This window comes from Chenopodium album, chromosome 15 (assembly GCF_948465745.1).
Source record: "Chenopodium album chromosome 15, dcCheAlbu1.1, whole genome shotgun sequence".
NCBI classification, from domain to species: Eukaryota; Viridiplantae; Streptophyta; class Magnoliopsida; order Caryophyllales; family Amaranthaceae; genus Chenopodium; species Chenopodium album.
In genome coordinates, this window is record NC_137848.1 from 24,711,173 (window position 1) to 24,717,369 (window position 6,197).

At 36.2% G+C, this 6,197-nt stretch overlaps 1 long non-coding RNA gene across 1 annotated transcript; it reads right to left on the reverse strand.

Annotated features, from left to right (window-relative positions):
* Positions 1 to 295: 295 nt before the first annotated feature.
* Positions 296 to 4,372, reverse strand: LOC145582098 (uncharacterized). Its single transcript, XR_014099758.1, has 4 exons — positions 4,103 to 4,372; positions 3,805 to 4,005; positions 1,121 to 1,526; positions 296 to 615 (listed from the first exon to the last, which is right to left on the reverse strand). It is a non-coding gene; the product is annotated as an uncharacterized LOC145582098 (long non-coding RNA).
* Between the last annotated feature and the right edge of the window lie 1,825 nt (positions 4,373 to 6,197).

Here is a 6,197-nt window from a genome sequence, read left to right on the forward strand (position 1 = left end):
CTATCCGTAACGGACAAAAATAGCTTATCCGTAACGGGCAGCGGGCGTTACGTATGCTGCCGTTACGGATATGATATGTTATTCATAACGGGCGCTGCCCGTTACAAATAACGGGTTATTCGTAACGGGCACTTTGACTGTCCGTTACGAATAACCCGTTATTTGTAACGGACAATTTGACTGCCCGTTACAAATAACGAGTTATTTGTAACGGGCATTTAAACCGCCCGTTACAAATACAATTGAACCCAAATTAAAAAAAAATGCAGCAGGTGATACTTGCTAATCTGCTGCCAAATTTTAATTACTTTTATAAAATCCAGCATATGCTGGATAGCTTGATGATTTTATCAATTACAAAAAATAAATAATTTTAAAAAATAATTTACACAAGTATACAGTTCAAATTCTATTAGCAAAAGCTGTACAACATTCAAATGATTTTATCAATTAAAGAAATTAAAAACAAGTCATGCACTTGCTAATTGCTATAACTAAGATTAGATTCAAATGATTTTCCACCACTTTTCTAAATTGATGTGACTTGTAGGTATTTTTTCGGCATCTTCTTTACATTTGGCTGGTTTGCTTGACATTTCTTAGAGGAATTAAAACCTGCATTTAGATCAATAATACACTTTAGTCAAAAGTTTTAAACATTAAAACATAACATTTATCAAGTGAGGAGGATATGAGAGAAATAGATGGAGAGATGGGAGGAGATTAAGTGAGGATAAGAGAGAAAATGATGGTCATCAATTGGAAAAAAAGCTCAAATTTTGAGTAATCCGGCAAACAAATTGGGTTTTCTACCTTGCATAATATATCAACCAACTCCCATAGATGATTATATCAATTCAAATACAAATTCTATCCAAAATTGTCAAGAAATTAAATCTATAAAACCGAATTAATCAACGTGAACAATTTCTTAAAAATTGTCACAACCCACAACAAATTCTCAAAATCATATTGTCTACTAAAAATCTTACTTTAAATCTTCAACACCATCTGATCAAATCTCAAAACCCCACTAATAAAATACCAAAAAAAAAAATAATCCCAAAAAATTAATTGTGGAATCAAAGAAAAATCAAATAGAATGAAGAAGGCAAGATACCTGGATGAACGACGGCGTTCAGTGGGACCTGAAGCCGGAGACTTAAGAGGGGTATTTCAGTCAAACTGAGTTCTTCTTGGTGTTCAATTAGTAGCAACAATGGACTTAAGTTGAAGAGAGAGATCGACAATGCCAATTTTCAGTAAACGTTCACGGTTTTCTTTAATCTGTTGCTCTCTCGTTTGCTCATAACTCGAAACTGTTTCAGCAACAGCAACAACAGCAGATTGTTCTTCTTTCAGGGGTTGTTCCTGTTGTTGTTTAATTTGGGCGTGAGTTCAGCAAAGGGGGGCAACGGAGGAACTAGAGGAAGCACTACCAACCGTGTTGAACTGTTGAAGCCGCCGGAAAAGATCTGAGTAGCATATCTTGCTGTACTCTCGGTTTACTCATCACCATACCCAAACTAGCAAAGAAAGATCCAAAATCAGAATAAAAAAATCGATAGATCTGAAGTAAAAAAAGGCAAACTACACTAGTGAGGAATTAAACACAACATGCCTATATTATTTATTAAAGTTAAAAAAATAATACATATACCAAGAGCTAAGTATATGGCTAGTCAATTCCATATCAAGTCAGCTCTCTATTTAATGCAAGACATGTATGAGCATTACTTGTTCTGCTACCTACAAGCTATACGCTATATAAGACTATCCTCCCTCCATAAACCACAATTAATTGCAACCACGTTTCTAGCCTGCTTTAAGCCTTAAGCCATGCAAAAATTAAACACTTCTTCAACTTAATCATCATAATAATGTAATTGCAACTTCAATCACCATTGTCCAAATTAAATAAAAATAAGACTACATGGTCCCTAACTCAAATAGATATTCATTTAGAATTGTTCTGATACATTTAGAATGAGAAAGGTGAAAGCACCTGAGCAATCTGGTTAATCTCATTTATAGAAACATTTGCTTTGGTTACACCTTTAAATACTGCAAATTCATCAAAATCAATCAGCTTTACAGACTCTCTCATTTTCAATATCAAAATTCTTTAAAGAAACAGATACCAAAAGATGAAAAGATTCATTTTTGTTTCTAAGTATAATACCCAATAAAATAGTGACAGCATTAGTGAATATGTGATACAGATTAATTATCTCAAAAATTAAGGTAATTACAATAAATGTCAATGCAACAACCATAGATACGGACAAAGTGCATCTGTTAAAAGCTACTTTTGTATCTCTAGTTCAACAATAGTCCACAATAAACAAAAAAAATCAGTACCTATATACCCATATAAAGCAATATATCTCAAATAATATACATTAACAGAAGAGTCAAAGTAATATATCTATTGCTCATTAACACTGAAGGCAACATGCCAATCAACCAATGTATCCATATAAAGCAATTACAATAATTCAAGATTATGACTTCCAATAATCTCAAAAAATTGATTCGTGATAGATAATAATTTTATACACCTTCCAAGAAAGGAGGTGTCAGACACAACAAATAAAACCAATAACATGATGGAAAAAATAATCTAAAGAACTTACATCTTATTTTACTAGAAGAATAATCTAAATCAACAGCTTTACAAGCATATATAGATCGTTAGATCACTATAACAAGCATATATAGATCGTTAGATCACTTTAACAAGCATAAAACAATAGCTCTGAACCCAAAATTTGGAATCAATTCATGTAAATTATTATCAGATTAACATTTAAAAATTCCAACTACAAACATTCCTTAAATCAACCAGCCAAATTCAGCCTCAACAAAAGAATGAATCAAAACTATATAATTTTAAAAAATCCAATACAATAATTCTTTACACCAGTTTATAGTAAGTAAAATTCACAATGTTCAAATTCCATTTCATGCGTACATTTTGTAAGATCTCAATTATAAATCAAGTTTTGTAATTATTCAATTCATTTTGCAAATTAAAAATCAACTAATACATTAATAATCAACACTACAACATAAGAAGCTAACCAAGCGTCATTCCTAACATGAGATCAACATCAAATTGGTAAGTACTACATTAATCAAGTTCAAGATCCTTTTTACTTCATGCAGATCCACTTAAATAGTAACATTAGGGTACAAGTTCAACTCCCAAGCTCAGTCATTTAAGATACATTTTACATGTTTTTGGTCCTAATTTAAAAGTTGTGTTTATAAAGCTGCAACATGTAACAAGGTACATAGAGGTCAAGTTCAGCTAAAAGAATTAAAGAATAGCTTTTGAGACATCCTTAGCCGCTTCTTCTTTTAATTCCCTTCTAACATTGTTTAAGTTACAGAAATCTGTCCCCTCTTCTATATCTTCAATTACAAATTTCAAGATGATAATATCAAGTCATTTTGTTATTAAATATTGGCCTCTATCAATTTATATATCTAGCCTACATAATCTAAGAGACGATAGTATCGAAAACAAGCAGCATCAAATAGAATCAACACTAACATTAAGTCACAACAAGTATGCAATACAGCGATATAAAAGATTATACTCCTTAAGATAAAAGATTATACTCTTTAAGCTATTATTATTATTATTATTATTTATACCATCACAATATGTTCTTCTAAAACAAGCAGCATCAAATTGAACATGGAATACAACACTAACATTAACTCACAACACATGCAGACTAACACATGAATCATTTTTCGAATTTCACTAACAAATTAAAACTTATTATAGTATACCTTAATTGAGCAGAACCCCCAAACATAACTCCATAATCATCCCCATTAGGCCACCACTATCATTCCATCAAAATCATACCTCCCCCTAAACTCCCCCGCGCGACATCGGCATCATCATCCCTACCACTATCATCCAAAGCCCCTTATTCTCACCAGCAATCACCGGCGATTCTCAAACACCTACTCATTCTTCCCTTTCACCTAATCAACTCCAAAATAAACAAAAATCAAAATGAAAACCATAAAAGAAAAAAAAAGAATAAAATCAAATCAAAAATCCAAAAAAGAGGGAAATTACCAAGAAAACTTCGTTGAGGAAGACACCAGATCCTCTACCGCATCATCAAAATCGTACACAGGAGAGCGGCGATTTGGCTTCAAAAGCTTAGGGTTAGAATGAGCAGAAAAATGGGATATTTAGGCGAATAAATTAGGGCTGAAAATGAAGGGAGGTTAATGGAGGGAGAGAAAGAAAATTGAGGTAAGGAGTGTGAAGTGAGAAAAATCGCCATTGAAGGAAGAAGATAGTGAGTGAGACAGAGGAGAGAGAGTGTACATGACGGCCACTTGAAATGAGGAGTGAAAAAGGATGTTAGTCGCTTAGGGTTTTTTAACCTCTAACCTATTTGTATCGGGCAACTGGTGCCTGTTACAAACACCAAATTATTTGTAACTGGCAATTGGCGCCTGTTACGAATAATCCAATTTTTTGTAACAAGCATCATTTTGTCCGTTACGAATACTATTTTAATACCACTAAGTTGTTTTATTTGTAACGGACTGTTATTTTGCCCGTTACAAATAGGTTTATTGTAACGGGCAATTTATTGCCTGTTATAAATAGGGTGTTACAAGTGACAATTTTTCCACTAGTGAAACTTCCCAGACTCAACACCAAAGATCCATTTCTTGGGATTTAACATAACCTTATGCCGCTTGAGCGTGGCGAAGGTTTCTCGGAGATCAGCAAGGTGATCCATCTGGAGTTTGGATTTGACTATCATATCATCAATGTACATCTCTACATTCCTTCCGATTTGATTAATGAAGACTGTATTAATCATTCGTTGGAAAGTAGCAGGCGCATTCTTCAAACCAAACGGCATCACAGTATAGTAGAATAACCCTTGATCAGTGACGAAGGCCGTCTTCTCTTGATCTTTTTTCAACAAGGGTATCTGATGGAAGCCAGAATAAGCATCCATGAAACTTATCAAGGCATGGCCAGATGTAGAGTCGACAAGACTGTCGATCTTTGGGAGAGGATAACTGTCCTTTGGACATGCCTTGTTGAGATCTGTGTAGTCAACACACATGCGCCAGGTTCCATTCCGCTTCTTTACAAGCACAACATTCGCCACCCAATCAGGAAAGTCACATGGCCGTATGAACCCAGCGTCTAGCAGCTTTTTTACTTCGGCAGCTGCCACCTGACTTCTTTCCTCGCCGTGATTTCTTTTCTTTTGCCGAATGGGCTTCTTTTTTGGATCCACGGCGAGTTTGTGGACAACGAGATCCAGGCTGATGTCTGGCATCTCTTCTACTTTAAAGGCAAAGATGTCTTTGAATTCTTTCAGCAGGAGGTGCAAGTCTGCACCAAGCCTTTCAAAGGCAGTCATCCCCACCTTAACAGTTCGCTCTGGACGAATGTCGTCCATAGGAATATCAACATGCTCCCCAGCCGATTGGGGATGGAGATCATCTGACCGTTCCCCGGTTAGTGATTGCTATTTCTTCTCTTTCTTCACCTCCACCATCTGTTTAGTTTTTCTTCTCTTTGCGGCTGGAAGGAGATCATCTGACCGTTCCTCGGTTAGTGATTGCTATTTCTTCTCTTTCTTCACCTCCACCATCTGTTCAGTTTTTCTTTTCTTTGCGGCTGCTAGAGGGGGTGAATCAGGGTCTTTGACATCGTCAAGGTTTATTAGCTCTTTCGGCAGGCCGGCTGCAGCAACAGTCGGCTTGACGTCTGAGAGATTACACTCCCTTGCCGTCTTCTGATACCCGTTGAGGGAGCCAACAAAGCCATCATTCTTTTCATACTTAAGAAGCATAAGAGTTGGGATGATGACGGATTTGCACTCGTTTAGAGTGGGTCGGCCAAGAATAATGTTGTAGGCAGTCAGCTCTTTAACCACCAGGAAATGGACGACCATGTGTCGCCCTTTCCCTTTCTCCCCCAGCCGGATGGGTATATTAATCTGTCCGACTTGGTGCACTACCCCTCCACCAAAGCCAACTAATGGATGGGAGACATCGCGCAGATTGTCCAGCTTGTAATTAAGCCTGGACAGACACTTGTAGTTGATGAGATCAAAGGAGCTACCCGTGTCTATTAGGATCCGGCCAACCAGCTGGTTGGCGACCTTGCATTCAATGACGACTGGGTCGTC